Consider the following 16,789-nt stretch of genomic DNA (forward strand, 5'->3'; position numbering starts at 1 on the left):
AGTGATGGAGGTAGATATGTATAGGGAGTAGGGGACAGGGATACTGGAGTGATGGAGGTAGATATGTATAGGGGTAAGGGGACAGGGATACTGGAGTGATGGAGGTAGATATGTATAGGGGTAAGGGGACAGGGATACTGGAGTGATGGAGGTAGATATGTATAGGGTTAAGGGGACAGGGATACTGGAGTGATGGAGGTAGATATGTATAGGGGGTAAGGGGACAGGGATACTGGAGTGATGGAGGTAGATATGTATAGGGGTAAGGAGACAGGGATACTGGAGTGATGGAGGTAGATATGTATAGGGGTAAGGGGACAGAAATACTGGAGTGATGGAGGTAGATATGTATAGGGGTAAGGGGACAGGGACACTGGAGTGATGGAGGTAGATATGTATAGGGGTAAGGGGACAGGGATACTGGAGAGATGGAGGTAGATATGTATAGGGGGTAAGGGGACAGGGATACTGGAGTGATGGAGGTAGATATGTATAGGGGTAAGGGGACAGGGATACTGGAGTGATGGAGGTAGCTATGTATAGGGGTAAGGGGACAGGGATACTGGAGTGATGGAGGTAGATATGTATAGGGGTAAGGGGACAGGGATACTGGAGTGATGGAGGTAGATATGTATAGGGGTAAGGGGACAGGGATACTGGAGTGATGGAGGTAGATATGTATAGGGGTAAGGGGACAGGGATACTGGAGTGATGGAGGTAGATATGTATAGGGGTAAGGGGACAGGGATACTGGAGAGATGGAGGTAGATATGTATAGGGGTAAGGGGACAGGGATACTGGAGTGATGGAGGTAGATATGTATAGGGGTAAGGGGACAGGGATACTGGAGTGATGGAGGTAGATATGTATAGGGGTAAGGGGACAGGGATACTGGAGTGATGGAGGTAGCTATGTATAGGGGTAAGGGGACAGGGATACTGGAGTGATGGAGGTAGATATGTATAGGGGTAAGGGGACAGGGATACTGGAGTGATGGAGGTAGATATGTATAGGGGTAAGGGGACAGGGATACTGGAGTGATGGAGGTAGATATGTATAGGGGTAAGGGGACAGGGATACTGGAGTGATGGAGGTAGATATGTATAGGGGTAAGGGGACAGGGATACTGGAGTGATGGAGGTAGATATGTATAGGGGTAAGGGGACAGGGATACTGGAGAGATGGAGGTAGATATGTATAGGGATAAGGGGACAGGGATACTGGAGTGATGGAGGTAGATATGTATAGGGGTAAGGGGACAGGGATACTGGAGTGATGGAGGTAGATATGTATAGGGGTAAGGGGACAGGGATACTGGAGTGATGGAGGTAGATATGTATAGGGGTAAGGGGACAGGGATACTGGAGTGATGGAGGTAGATATGTATAGGGGTAAGGGGACAGGGATACTGGAGTGATGGAGGTAGATATGTATAGGGGTAAGGGGACAGGGATACTGGAGTGATGGAGGTAGATATGTATAGGGGTAAGGGGACAGGGATACTGGAGTGATGGAGGTAGATATGTATAGGGGTAAGGGGACAGGGATACTGGAGTGATGGAGGTAGATATGTATAGGGGTAAGGGGACAGGGATACTGGAGTGATGGAGGTAGATATGTATAGGGGTAAGGGGACAGGGATACTGGAGTGATGGAGGTAGATATGTATAGGGCTAAGGGGACAGGGATACTGGAGAGATGGAGGTAGATATGTATAGGGGTAAGGGGACAGGGATACTGGAGTGATGGAGGTAGATATGTATAGGGGTAAGGGGACAGGGATACTGGAGTGATGGAGGTAGATATGTATAGGGGGTAAGGGGACAGGGATACTGGAGTGATGGAGGTAGATATGTATAGGGGTAAGGGGACAGGGATACTGGAGTGATGGAGGTAGATATGTATAGGGGTAAGGAGACAGGGATACTGGAGTGATGGAGGTAGATATGTATAGGGGTAAGGGGACAGGGATACTGGATCGATGGAGGTAGATATGTATAGGGGTAAGGGGACAGGGATACTGGAGTGATGGAGGTAGATATGTATAGGGGTAAGGGGACAGGGATACTGGAGTGATGGAGGTAGATATGTATAGGGGGTAAGGGGACAGGGATACTGGAGTGATGGAGGTAGATATGTATAGGGGTAAGGGGACAGGGATACTGGAGTGATGGAGGTAGATATGTATAGGGTAAGGGGACAGGGATACTGGATCGATGGAGGTAGATATGTATAGGGGTAAGGGGACAGGGATACTGGAGTGATGGAGGTAGATATGTATAGGGGTAAGGGGACAGGGATACTGGAGTGATGGAGGTAGATATGTATAGGGGTAAGGGGACAGGGATACTGGAGTGATGGAGGTAGCTATGTATAGGGGTAAGGGGACAGGGATACTGGAGTGATGGAGGTAGATATGTATAGGGGTAAGGGGACAGGGATACTGGATCGATGGAGGTAGATATGTACAGTGAGGGAAAAAAGTATTTGATCCCCTGCTGATTTTGTACGTTTGCCCACTGTCAAAGAAATGATCAGTCTATAATTTTAATGGTAGGTTTTTTGAACAGTAAGAGACAGAATAACAACAACAAAATCCAGAAAAACGCATGTAAAAAATGTTATAAATTGATATGCATTTTAATGAGGGAAATAAGTATTTGACCCCCTCTCAATCAGAAAGATTTCTGGCTCCCAGATGTCTTTTATACAGGTAACGAGCTGAGATTAGGAGCACACTCTTAAAGGGAGTGCTCCTAATCTCAGCTTGTTACCTGTATAAAAGACACCTGACCACAGAAGCAATCAATCAATCAGATTCCAAACTCTCCACCATGGCCAAGACCAAAGAGCTCTCCAAAGATGTCAGGGACAAGATTGTAGACCTACACAAGGCTGGAATGGGCTACAAGACCATCGCCAAGCAGCTTGGTGAGAAGGTGACAACAGTTGGTGTGATTATTCGCAAATGGAAGAAACACAAAATAACTATAAATCTCCCTCAGCCTGGGGCTCCATGCAAGATCTCACCTCGTGGAGTTGCAATGATCATGAGAACGGTGAGGAATCAGCCCAGAACTACACGGGAGGATCTTGTCAATGATCTCAAGGCAGCTGGGACCATAGTCACCAAGAAAACAATTGGTAACACACTACGCCGTGAAGGACTGAAATCCTGCAGCGCCCGCAAGGTCCCCCTGCTCAAGAAAGCACATATACAGGCCCGTCGGAAGTTTGACAGTAAACATCTGAATGATTCAGAGGAGAACTTGGTGAAAGTGTTGTGGTCAGATGAGACCAAAATCGAGCTCTTTGGCATCAACTCAACTCGCTGTGTTTGGAGGAGGAAGAATGCTGCCTATGACCCCAAGAACACCATCCCCACCATCAAACATGGAGGTGGAAATATTATGCTTTGGGGGTGTTTTTCTGCTAAGGGGACAGGACAACTTCACCGCATCAAAGGGACGATGGACGGGGCCATGTACCATTAAATCTTGGGTGAGAACCTCCTTCCCTCAGCCAGGGCATTGAAAATGGGTTGTGGATGGGTATTCCAGCATGACAATGAGCCAAAACACACGGCCAAGGCAACAAAGGAGTGGCTCAAGAAGAAGCACATTAAGATCCTGGAGTGGCCTAGCCAGTCTCCAGACCTTAATCCCATAGAAAATCTGTGGAGGGAGCTGAAGGTTCGAGTTGCCAAACGTCAGCCTCGAAACCTTAATGACTTGGAGAAGATCTGCAAAGAGGAGTGGAACAAAATTCCTCCTGAGATGTGTGCAAACCTGGTGGCCAACTACAAGAAACGTCTGACCTCTGTGATTGCCAACAAGTGTTTTGCCACCAAGTACTAAGTCATGTTTTGCAGAGGGGTCAAATACTTATTTCCCTCATTAAAATGCAAATCAATTTATAACATTTTTAACATGTGTTTTTCTGGATTTTTGTTGTTGTTATTCTGTCTCTCTCTGTTCAAATAAACCTACCATTAAAATTATAGACTGATCATGTCTTTGTCAGTGGGCAAACGTACAAAATCAGCAGGGGATCAAATACTTTTTTCCCCTCACTGTATATGGGTAAGGTGACTTGGCATCAGGATATATGATAAACAGAGTAGCAGCAGCTTGTACAGTGGGGAAAAAAGTATTTAGTCAGCCACCAATTGTGCAAGTTCTCCCACTTAAAAAGATGAGAGAGGCCTGTAATTTTCATCATAGGTACACGTCAACTATGACAGACAAATTGAGAAAAAAAAATCCAGAAAATCACATTGTAGGATTTTTAATGAATTTATTTGCAAATTATGGTGGAAAATAAGTATTTGGTCACCTACAAACAAGCAAGATTTCTGGCTCTCACAGACCTGTAACTTCTTCTTTAAGAGGCTCCTCTGTCCTCCACTCGTTACCTGTATTAATGGCACCTGTTTGAACTTGTTATCAGTATAAAAGACACCTGTCCACAACCTCAAACAGTCACACTCCAAACTCCACTATGGCCAAGACCAAAGAGCTGTCAAAGGACACCAGAAACAAAATTGTAGACCTGCACCAGGCTGGGAAGACTGAATCTGCACTAGGTAAGCAGCTTGGTTTAAAGAAATCAACTGTGGGAGCAATTATTAGGAAATGGAAGACATACAAGACCACTGATAATCTCCCTCGATCTGGGGCTCCACGCAAGATCTCACCCCGTGGGGTCAAAATGATCACAAGAACGGTGAGCAAAAATCCCAGAATCACACGGGGGACCTAGTGAATGACCTGCAGAGAGCTGGGACCAAAGTAACAAAGCCTACCATCAGTAACACACTACGCGCCAGGGACTCAAATCCTGCAGTGCCAGACGTGTCCCCCCTGCTTAAGCCAGTACATGTCCAGGCCCGTCTGAAGTTTGCTAGAGTGCATTTGGATGATCCAGAAGAGGATTGGGAGAATGTCATATGGTCAGATGAAACCAAAATAGAACTTTTTGGTAAAAACTCAACTCGTCGTGTTTGGAGGACAAAGAATGCTGAGTTGCATCCAAAGAACACCACACCTACTGTGAAGCATGGGGGTGGAAACATCAGACTTTCAACTCCCTCCAAAGATGTTCTATGGGGTTGAGATCTGGAGACTGGCTAGGCCACTCCAGGACCTTGAAATGCTTCTTACGAAGCCACTCCTTCGTTGCCCGGGCGTTGTGTTTGGGATCATTGTCATGCTGAAAGACCCAGCCACGTTTCATCTTCAATGCCCTTGCTGATGGAAGGAGGTATTCACTCAAAATCTCACGATACATGGCCCCATTCATTCTTTTCCTTTACACGGATCAGTCGTCCTGGTCCCTTTGCAGAAAAACAGCCCCAAAGCATGATGTTTCCACCCCCATGCTTCACAGTAGGTATGGTGTTCTTTGGATGCAACTCAGCATTCTTTGTCCTCCAAACACGACGAGTTGAGTTTTTACCAAAAAGTAATATTTTGGTTTCATCTGACCAAATGACATTCTCGCAATCCTCTTCTGGATCATCCAAATGCACTCTAGCAAACTTCAGACGGGCCTGGACATGTACTGGCTTAAGCAGGGGGACACGTCTGGCACTGCAGGATTTGAGGCCTGGCGGCGTAGTGTGTTACTGATGGTAGGCTTTGTTACTTTGGTCCCAGCTCTCTGCAGGTCATTCACTAGGTCCCCCCGTGTGGTTCTGGGATTTTTGCTCACTGTTCTTGTGATCATTTTGACCCCACGGGTGAGATCTTGCGTGGAGCCCCAGATCGAGGGAGATTATCAGTGGTCTTGTATGTCTTCCATTTCCCTAATAATTGCTCCCACAGTTGATTTCTTCAAACCAAGCTGCTTACCTATTGCAGATTCAGTCTTCCAAGCCTGGTGCAGGTCTACAATTTTGTTTCTGGTGTCCTTTGACAGCTCTTTGGTCTTGGCCATAGTGGAGTTTGGAGTGTGACTGTTTGAGGTTGTGGACTGGTGTCTTTTATACTGATAACAAGTTCAAACAGGTGTCATTAATACAGGTAACGAGTTTAGGACAGAGGAGCCTCTTAAAGAAGAAGTTACAGGTCTGTGAGAGCCAGAAATCTTGCTTGTTTGTAGGTGACCAAATACTTATTTTCCACCATCATTTGCAAATAAATTCATAAAAAATCCTACAATGTGATTTTCTGGATTTTTTTTTCTCATTTTGTCTGTCATAGTTGACGTGTACCTATGATGAAAATTACAGGCCTCTCTCATCTTTTTAAGTGGGAGAACTTGCACAATTGGTGGCTGACTAAATACTTTTTTTCCCCACTGTACATCATGCATGATGGATGCGTCTCCCTGTCATGGGTGCCATGGTTGCCCTTAGTTTGAAGATGTAATCCGGAGACAGGTGTTTTCTCCATCTCTTTAGCTATCATACTCTAATTCCACTGATTTCAAAACTCGATCCTCCAGAAAGTGGAGAGCAACACTTAGGCAGCTCCACTACACCATACATTTTTTTAAAGCCGCGTTAGACAGGATTACCTACACATATTGACCAGCTCAAATAGACAGAAGTGTGCTATATGGCAGACCAATCCGAACTCCTCTCTTGGCATGTCCAGCCCACTCATGATCTCCGCCAATCATGGCTAGTGGGAAGGTTGCTGTCTTTTTCTGTGGCTAAACCAACTAGACTCGTAATTTAACAGTTGTATTCGTATTTACAAATGGCATACACGTTTGTTATTAAGGAACATGAAAGTTCACATGTTCCAGAAGGCATTCCTGCCCAAAAAACGCATTAAAAAAATAATACAAAGTTTATGTTCAAATGGCTCTCGTGTGAAGTAGTGACCTGCGACATATGCCTAGTTTCCTGAAACGAGTCACATTTCTGGATTTTCTTTCCTTCTTAATGCGTTTGAGCCAATCAGTTGTGTTGTGACAAGGTAGGGTTGGTGTACAGAAGATAGCCTTATTTGGTAAAAGACCAAGTCCATATTATAGCAAGAATAGCTCAAATAAGCAAAGAGAAATGACAGTCCATCATTATTTTAAAACTTGAAGGTCAGTCAATGCAGAACATTTCAATAACTTTAAAGTTTCTTCAGGTGTAGTCGCAAAAACCATCAAGCGCTATGATGAAACTGGCTCTCATGAGGACCGCCACAGGAATGGAAGACCCAGAGTTACCTCTGCTGCAGAGGATAAGTTCATTAGAGTTACCAGCCTCAGAAATGGGCAATTAACTGCACATCAGATTGCATCTCACAGAGTTCAAGTAACAGACACATCTCAACATCAACTGTTCAGAGGAGACTGCGTGAATCATGTTCAAATTGCTGCAAAGAAACCACTACTAAAGGATACCAATAAGAAGAAGAGACTTGCTTGGGCCAAGAAACACGAGCAATGGACATTAGACAGGTGGACATTTTTGGTTCCAACTGCCATGTCTTTGTGAGACGCAGAGTAGGTGAACGGATGATCTCTGCATGTGTGGTTCCCACCGTGAAGCATGGAGGAGGAGGTGTGATGGTTTGGGGGTGCTTTGCTGGTGACACTGTCAGTGATTTATTTAGAATTCAAGGCACACTTAACCAGCATGGCTACCACAGCATTCTGCAGCGATATGCCATCCCATCTGGTTTGCTCTTAGTGGGACTATCATTTGTTTTTCAACAGGACAATGACCCAACACACCTCCAGGCTGTGTAAGCGCTATTTGACCAAGAAGGAGAGTGAAGGAGTGCTGCATCTGATGACCTGGCCACCACAATCAACCGACCTCAACCCAATTGAGATGGTTTGGGATGAGTCGGACCGCAGAGTGAAGGAAAAGCAGCCAACAGGTGCTCAGCATTATGTGGGAACTCCTTCAAGACTGTTGGAAAAGCATTCCAGGTGAAGCTGGTTGACCATTCATAACATTCGTGTCTCAGCAGTGACAACCTCTTTTACTTTTTTAGATTAGTGTGTATTGTTGTGTATTACTAGAAATTACTGCACTGTTGGAGCTAGGAACACAAGCATTTAGCTAACATCTGCTAAATATGTTGCCTACCCTCATCACCTGGGGGCGGCCCGCCAGGAAGTCCAGGATCCAGTTGCAGAGGAAGGTGTTCAGTCCCAGGGTTCTGATCGTGTTGATGAGCTTGGAGGGCACTATGGTGTTGAACACTGAGCTGTAGTCAATGAACAGCATTCTCACATCAGTGTTCCTCTTGTCCAGGTGGGTGAGGGCAGTGTGGAGTGCAATTGAGATTGCGTCGTGTATGGATCTGTTGGGGCTGTATGCAAATTAGAGTGAGTGTAGGGTTTCTGGGATGATGGAGTAGATGTGTGCAATAACCAGCCTGTCAAAGCACTTCATGATTACAGATGTGAGTGCTACAGGGCAGTTGTCATTGTGGCATGAAGCCTTAGAGTTCTTAGGAACAGGAATTATTGTGGTCATCTTAAAACATGTGGTGATTACAGACTGGGACAATGAGAGGTTGAACATTACCGTGAATATGCCTGCCAGCTGGTCTGCGATGACCGTGAATATGCCTGCCAGCTGGTCTGCGATGACCGTGAATATACCTGCCAGCTGTTCTGCACATGCTCTGAGAACGCGCCCTGGAATACCATCGGGCCCCGCGGCCTTGCCGGTGTTGACCTGATTAAAGACTCACGTCGGCCTCGGAGAGGGAGATCACCCAGTCCTCTGGGTCGGTGGCGGCCCTCGGGTGAACAATGGGTCGAGACTTCCACCGCGCTGGAGTCAGCAGACCAGTTGTTGTTGATGAAGAGGAAAACACCCCCCCCCACCCCTCGGCACAGTGAAAGCAGAATCCATCGAGTTGGATAGCCATGGGGGGTATCTTGTCTGAGAGCCATGTTTCAGAAAAGCAGAGAATATTACAGTTTCAAGAGTCCCGTTGGTAGCAAATCCGCGATAGGAGGTCATCCATCTTATTATCAAGAGTCTGTGCATTGGCCAGTAGAATGGAGGGAAGATGTGGCCGGCTCTCCCCTCGCCTTAACCTCTCCAGGATCCCCCCTCTCGCCTTAACCTCTCCAGGATCCCCCCTCTCTTGCCTCTTTAACATCGGCGCTTCCTCTTGAGTAGCCCGAAAAATGGGTCCGAATTACAGAAAGAGCGCAGGGCAGATGAGTCGAAGTCGAAGTTGAAGCCGGAATTAGGGAAAGAAACTGCTGATCTGATGTTCAAGAGTGCTTGTCGGTTGTAAGAAATAATAGCAGATACATTACGTGTAAATAAAGTAAAAAATAAATCACTAAATATTCACAAAATAGTAAAGTTGGGTCAGAGCTTGCAGAACGGCGGCCATCCAGTACGATGCCATCTTAATGGGTGGCTGTGGGTGGCTGTGTGTCTGTGGGTGGGTGTGTGTCTGTGGGTGGGTGTGTGTGGCTGTGTGTGTGTGGGTGGCTGTGTGTCTGTGGGTGGCTGTGTGTCTGTGGGTGGGTGTGTGTCTGTGGGTGGCTGTGTGTCTGTGGGTGGGTGTGTGGCTGTGGGTGGCTGTGTGTCTGTGGGTGTCTGTGGGTGGGTGTGTGTCTGTGGGTGGGTGTGTGTCTGTGGGTGGCTGTGTGTCTGTGGGTGGGTGTGTGTCTGTGGGTGGGTGTGTGTCTGTGGGTGGGTGTGTGTCTGTGGGTGGCTGTGTGTCTTTGGGTGTGTGTCTGTGGGTGTGTCTGTGGGTGGGTGTGTCTGTGGGTGGGTACATGAACCTGTGTTTGTGCTTTGTGCACGTGTGTATAGAACTGATCATGTCTGTGTGTTTGTCTCTCTATAGGAACCCATGTGATGGAGGGTTCAGGCAGAATGCTGGTGACAGCTGTGGGGGTCAACTCTCAGACTGGCATCATCTTTACACTGTTGGGGGCCGGTGAGGAGGAGGAGGAGGAGGAGGAGGAGGAGGATGACAAGAAGAAGAAGGGTAAGATCGAGCTAACAACTGCATAGTATTTAAGGTAATTTGTAGCAAACATTGATTGATTGATTGATTGATTAATTATCTCTCTCAGGGAAGCAGCCCGAAGTGGTGGTGGAGAACAACCAGAATAAAGGTAACCAATCACAGACAGCCAGGGGCTAGAGGTCAGGGGTCAGGTTGGGCTTACTTTGAAACTCCTGTGTTGTGTTCTCCAGCCAAGAAGCAGGACGAGGGTGTAGCCATGGAGATGCAGCCTCTGAAGAGCGCAGAGGGGGGAGAAGTGGAGAAGAAGAGAGCCAACATACCAAAGAAAGAGAAGAGTGTTCTACAGGGTAAACTCACCAAACTGGCCGTGCAGATCGGGAAAGCAGGTAGGATGTTCTCTAACTGTGTTTTATTCTGTTAGGCCATACAAATTTAATTTATAACAGATGAGCTTCACTATTCTCAATTTTTTTTTTTACCGACTTCTGCGGTGTTTTGTTCATATAGTGTTCACTCTCCCATGCTGATGACCAAACCGCCTCAGATCACCCGCTTTGGGCCTCTGACTGGACAGGGACACAAACACACACACTTGGGACCTGCGTGCACAGATGTTTAGTTTCTCCAGCATGGCTTTGGTCGGCCCAAATTCATATTATTTATGATCCAGTTTAAACAAATTCATATTATTTACGTTATTTGCAAACAGTCGGTTAAATTAATTTTCTGACCTATTTGAAGCAGTTCATACCCGAAACATCATGTCATTGAACCAAACGACTGGCCAGAGATCAGGGCATTCATCGGCAAAGACACAGCAAAAGATGATAGCGTTTTGGGCAACAAATTTAAGTCAAAAAAAGTGATGACGTTAAAGAATTTCAGCTGTATGGTGATTTGTGATTCATAACTTACATTTGACCGGTAGTAGGCAGACAGACAACACCAAGGCGGAATGTGTTTGAAGTTCTCGTGCACCGCCAAGAACAGCCCGCATATCCTGCAGAATGCGTCGCCGCCATTGCATTGCACACACTTTGCACAGATCAGGAGCTCCACAATGACGTGGTCGACCGTCTCTGAGGTGGGGGCTTTTCCTGGCAGCCGGATGACGCTGGATGGAGGATGCGGTGAGTGACTGACTGTATAGGCCTACTGGCCCTGAATTTAGTAAAGCTTGCTCTGTGGCAGTTTTTGGTAGAAGCGCTATACAAATGGAATGGATTGATGCTTCTAATTGTGCATGTTAAATAATGTTTATTCTGTAGATCAGTGGTCCCCAACCAGGGGCACTAGGACCTCTGGGGGTACTTGGTCTATCCACACCGGGTACTTGAGAAGACTCATGAGACCATAGGCCTACTTGTAAACATGCACATGAGGGGGTACTTCAGGGGTTCTCCGGGCAGAGCAAAAATCAGTTGGTGGTACAGTAGCTGAAAAAGGGCACCACTGCTGTTCCTTTTGGTCATTTAATCCTTCAGTGACTCTGGACATGACCTCGCAGGAAGCCGTACTTGACTCAGTACTGCCACCTGCAGGATAATAACGAAAGTGCAAATAATAGCATTACATAAATATTATACACGTCACATTAAATTACGTTTTCAATCTAGATGATAGGGATTGTATTGGAATGCAAATTGTTTCAGTTCTGCATTCATTTTACAGAGCTAAACATCTTATATATATAGCCCTGTTTCTTCTAGAAAGTGTAGATAAACCGATGAATAGTGGATCATATTATGTTCAAGCCAAGTGAGGCTTTACATTTAAGTAAAGAGCTGATTATACATTACTTTTGATTAAAATTGTTGATTTTTTGTCAATATTGTTTTTCTTAGGAACATTTTAGAATGTTGTATTCTATTATACATCTTATATTATGTTAATTGATGTTAATGTTAATTAATTGATGTTAAAGTATTTAATAATGATAATCAGACTCACATGTTTATATTTCTCCTATTTTCTTATGTCCAAACAGGCTGGATTCGTTCCTAGATTGTCCAAAGCGCTCTGGTCTATGGACCCCCATCTGGGTCTGAGCCATACCAGACCGATTCCTGCAATTACCACAAGGCCTTGGATCCTATTACTACAACAGATACCAGGAAACACGAAACAAGGCGCAAAAACTGGATCAAGATCTGCTTCGGGATTACTGCAGTCTGCTCTCTACCTCAATATCCAAGCCCTGGGCAAACCAGGATCACTTCACAGGTATTTTTATAAACGGATTGGTTTGGGCCTCCTCTGTAGCTGAGTTGGTAGAGCATGTAGTTAATTTTTTCATATCAATTACGTTTGTGGAAAGCTACTACACCTTGTAGATTCACTGTGTGATGTTGTAAAGCTACTACTCCTTGTATATTCACTGTGTGATGTTGGAAAGCTACTACTCCTTGTAGATTCACTGTGTGATGTTGGAAAGCTACTACTCCTTGTAGATTCACTGTGTGATGATGGAAAGCTACTACTCCTTGTAGATTCACTATGTGATGTTGGAAAGCTACTTCTTGTAGATTCACTGTGTGATGTTGTAAAGCTACTACTCCTTGTAGATTCACTGTGTGATGTTGGAAAGCTACTACTCCTTGTAGATTCACTGTGTGATGATGGAAAGCTACTACTCCTTGTAGATTCACTGTGTGATGTTGGAAAGCTACTTCTTGTAGATTCACTGTGTGATGTTGTAAAGCTACTACTCCTTGTAGATTCACTGTGTGATGTTGGAAAGCTACTACTCCTTGTAGATTCACTGTGGTGATGGAAAGCTACTACTCCTTGTAGATTCACTGTGTGATGTTGTAAAGCTACTACTCCTTGTAGATTCACTGTGTGATGTTGTAAAGCTACTACTCCTTGTAGATTAACTGTGTGATGTTGTAAAGCTTCTACTCCTTGTAGATTCACTGTGTGGTGATGGAAAGCTACTACTCCTTGTAGATTCACTATGTGATGTTGGAAAGCTACTTCTTGTAGATTCACTGTGTGATGTTGTAAAGCTACTACTCCTTGTAGATTCACTGTGATGATGGAAAGCTACTACTCCTTGTAGATTCACTGTGTGATGATGGAAAGCTACTACTCCTTGTAGATTCACTGTGTGATGTTGGAAAGCTACTACTCCTTGTAGATTCACTGTGTGATGTTGGAAAGCTTCTACTCCTTGTAGATTCACTGTGTGGTGATGGAAAGCTACTACTCCTTGTAGATTCACTGTGTGATGTTGTAAAGCTACTACTCCTTGTAGATTCACTGTGTGATGTTGTAAAGCTACTACTCCTTGTAGATTCACTGTGATGATGGAAAGCTATTACTCCTTGTAGATTCACTGTGTGATGATGGACAGCTACTACTCCTTGTAGATTCACTGTGTGATGTTGGAAAGCTACTACTCCTTGTAGATTCACTGTGTGATGATGGAAAGCTACTACTCCTTGTAGATTCACTGTGATGATGGAAAGCTACTACTCCTTGTAGATACACTGTGCGATGATGGAAAGCTACTCCTGCTTGATTCACTGTGTGATGTTGTAAAGCTACTACTCCTTGTAGATTCACTGTGTGATGATGGAAAGCTACTACTCCTTGTAGATTCACTGTGTGATGATGGAAAGCTACTACTCCTTGTAGATTCACTGTGGTGATGGAAAGCTACTACTCCTTGTAGATTCACTGTGTCTGGTGATGGAAAGCTACTACTCCTTGTAGATTCACTGTGTGATGTTGGAAAGCTACTACTCCTTGTAGATTCACTGTGTGATGTTGGAAAGCTACTACTCCTTGTAGATTCAATGTGTGATGATGGAAAGCTACTACTCCTTGTAGATTCACTGTGTGTGATGGTGAAAGCTACTACTCATTGTAGATTCACTGTGTGATGATGGAAAGCTACTACTCCTTGTAGATTCACTGTGTGATGATGGAAAGCTACTACTCCTTGTAGATTCACTGTGTGATGTTGGAAAGCTATTACTCCTTGTAGATTCACTGTGTGATGATGGAAAGCTACTACTCCTTGTAGATTCACTGTGTGTGATGATGGAAAGCTACTTCTCCTTGTAGATTCACTGTGGTGATGGAAAGCTACTTCTCCTTGTAGATTCACTGTGGTGATGGAAAGTTAATTCTTGTAGATTCACTGTGTGATGTTGTAAAGCTACTACTCCTTGTAGATTCACTGTGTGATGTTGGAAAGCTACTACTCCTTGTAGATTCACTGTGTGATGATGGAAAGCTACTACTCCTTGTAGATTCACTGTGTGATGTTGGAAAGCTACTACTCCTTGTAGATTCACTGTATGATGATGGAAAGCTACTACTCCTTGTAGATTCACTGTGTGATGTTGTAAAGCTACTACTCCTTGTAGATTCACTGTGATGATGGAAAGCTATTACTCCTTGTAGATTCACTGTGGTGATGGAAAGCTACTACTCCTTGTAGATTCACTGTGTCTGGTGATGGAAAGCTACTACTCATTTTAAATTCACTGTGGTGATGTTGGAAAGCTACTACTCCTTGTAGATTCACTTTGTGATGTTGGAAAGCTACTTCTTGTAGATTCACTGTGTGATGTTGTAAAGCTACTACTCCTTGTAGATTCACTGTGTGATGTTGGAAAGCTACTACTCCTCGTAGATTCACTGTGTGATGATGGAAAGCTACTAATCTTTGTAGATTCACTGTGTGATGTTGGAAATCTACTACTCCTTGTAGATTCACTGTGGTGATGGAAAGTTACTACTCCTTGTAGATTCACTGTGTCTGGTGATGGAAACCTACTACTCCTTGTAGATTCACTGTGTGATGTTGGAAAGCTACTACTCCTTTTAGATTCACTGTGTAATATAATAATAATAATATCTGTGTGATGTTGGAAAGCTACTACTCCTTGTAGATTCACTGTGTCGGATTATGGAAAGCTACTACTCCTTGTAAATTCACGGTGTTTGATGGTGGAAAGCTACTACTCCTTGTAGATTCACTGTGTGATGATGGAAAGCTTCTACTCCTTGTAGATTCACTGTGTGGTGATGGAAAGCTACTACTCCTTGTAGATTCACTCTGTGATGTTGTAAAGCTACTACTCCTTGTAGATTCACTGTGTGATGTTGTAAAGCTACTACTCCTTGTAGATTCACTGTGATGATGGAAAGCTACTACTCCTTGTAGATTCACTGTGTGATGATGGAAAGCTACTACTCCTTGTAGATTCACTGTGTGATGTTGGAAAGCTACTACTCCTTGTAGATTCACTGTGTGATGATGGAAAGCTACTACTCCTTGTAGATTCACTGTGATGATGGAAAGCTACTACTCCTTGTAGATTCACTGTTTCTGATGATGGAAAGCTACGATTCACTGTGTGATGTTGTAAAGCTACTACTCCTTGTAGATTCACTGTGTGATGATGGAAAGCTACTACTCCTTGTAGATTCACTGTGTGATGATGGAAAGCTACTACTCCTTGTAGATTCATTGTGGTGATGGAAAGCTACTACTCCTTGTAGATTCACTGTGTCTGGTGATGGAAAGCTACTACTCCTTGTAGATTCACTGTGGTGATGTTGGAAAGCTACTACTCCTTGTAGATTCACTGTGTGATGATGGAAAGCTACTACTCCTTGTAGATTCACTGTGTTGGATTATGGAAAGCTACTACTCCTTGTAGATTCACTGTGTGTGATGGTGGAAAGCTACTACTCATTGTAGATTCACTGTGTGATGATGGAAAGCTACTACTCCTTGTAGATTCACTGTGTGATGATGGAAAGCTACTACTCCTTGTAGATTCACTGTGTGATGTTGGAAAGCTACTACTCCTTGTAGATTCACTGTGTGATGATGGAAAGCTACTACTCCTTGTAGATTCACTGTGTGTGATGATGGAAAGCTACTTCTCCTTGTAGATTCACTGTGGTGATGGAAAGCTACTACTCCTTGTAGATTCACTGTGGTGATGGAAAGTTAATTCTTGTAGATTCACTGTGTGATGTTGTAAAGCTACTACTCCTTGTAGATTCACTGTGTGATGTTGGAAAGCTACTACTCCTTGTAGATTCACTGTGTGGTGATGGAAAGCTACTACTCCTTGTAGATTCACTGTGTGATGTTGGAAAGCTACTACTCCTTGTAGATTCACTGTATGGTGATGGAAAGCTACTACTCCTTGTAGATTCACTGTGTGATGTTGTAAAGCTACTACTCCTTGTAGATTCACTGTGATGATGGAAAGCTACTACTCCTTGTAGATTCACTGTGGTGATGGAAAGCTACTACTCCTTGTAGATTCACTGTGTCTGGTGATGGAAAGCTACTACTCCTTGTAGATTCACTGTGGTGATGTTGGAAAGCTACTACTCCTTGTAGATTCACTGTGTGATGTTGGAAAGCTACTTCTTGTAGATTCACTGTGTGATGTTGTAAAGCTACTACTCCTTGTAGATTCACTGTGTGATGTTGGAAAGCTACTACTCCTCGTAGATTCACTGTGTGATGATGGAAAGTTACTAATCTTTGTAGATTCACTGTGTGATGTTGGAAAGCTACTACTCCTTGTAGATTCACTGTGGTGATGGAAAGTTACTACTCCTTGTAGAATCACTGTGTCTGGTGATGGAAACCTACTACTCCTTGTAGATTCACTGTGTGATGTTGGAAAGCTACTACTCCTTGTAGATTCACTGTGTGATGATGGAAAGCTACTACTCCTTGTAGATTCACTGTGTGGGATGTTGGAAAGCTACTACTCCTTGTAGATTCACTGTGTGATGATGGAAAGCTACTACTCCTTGTAGATTCACTGTGTTTGATGGTGGAAAGCTACTACTCCTTTTAGATTCACTGTGTGATGATGGAAAGCTACTACGTCCTGTGTGAT

The 16,789-nt window shown here is 44.3% G+C and overlaps 1 pseudogene; it reads left to right on the forward strand.

Annotated features, from left to right (window-relative positions):
- LOC121546639 overlaps nucleotides 1-16,789 on the forward strand; it is a 190,722-nt pseudogene that overhangs the window by 30,694 nt on the left and 143,239 nt on the right.

This window comes from Coregonus clupeaformis, chromosome 30 (genome assembly GCF_020615455.1).
Source record: "Coregonus clupeaformis isolate EN_2021a chromosome 30, ASM2061545v1, whole genome shotgun sequence".
Lineage (NCBI taxonomy): Eukaryota > Metazoa > Chordata > Actinopteri > Salmoniformes > Salmonidae > Coregonus > Coregonus clupeaformis.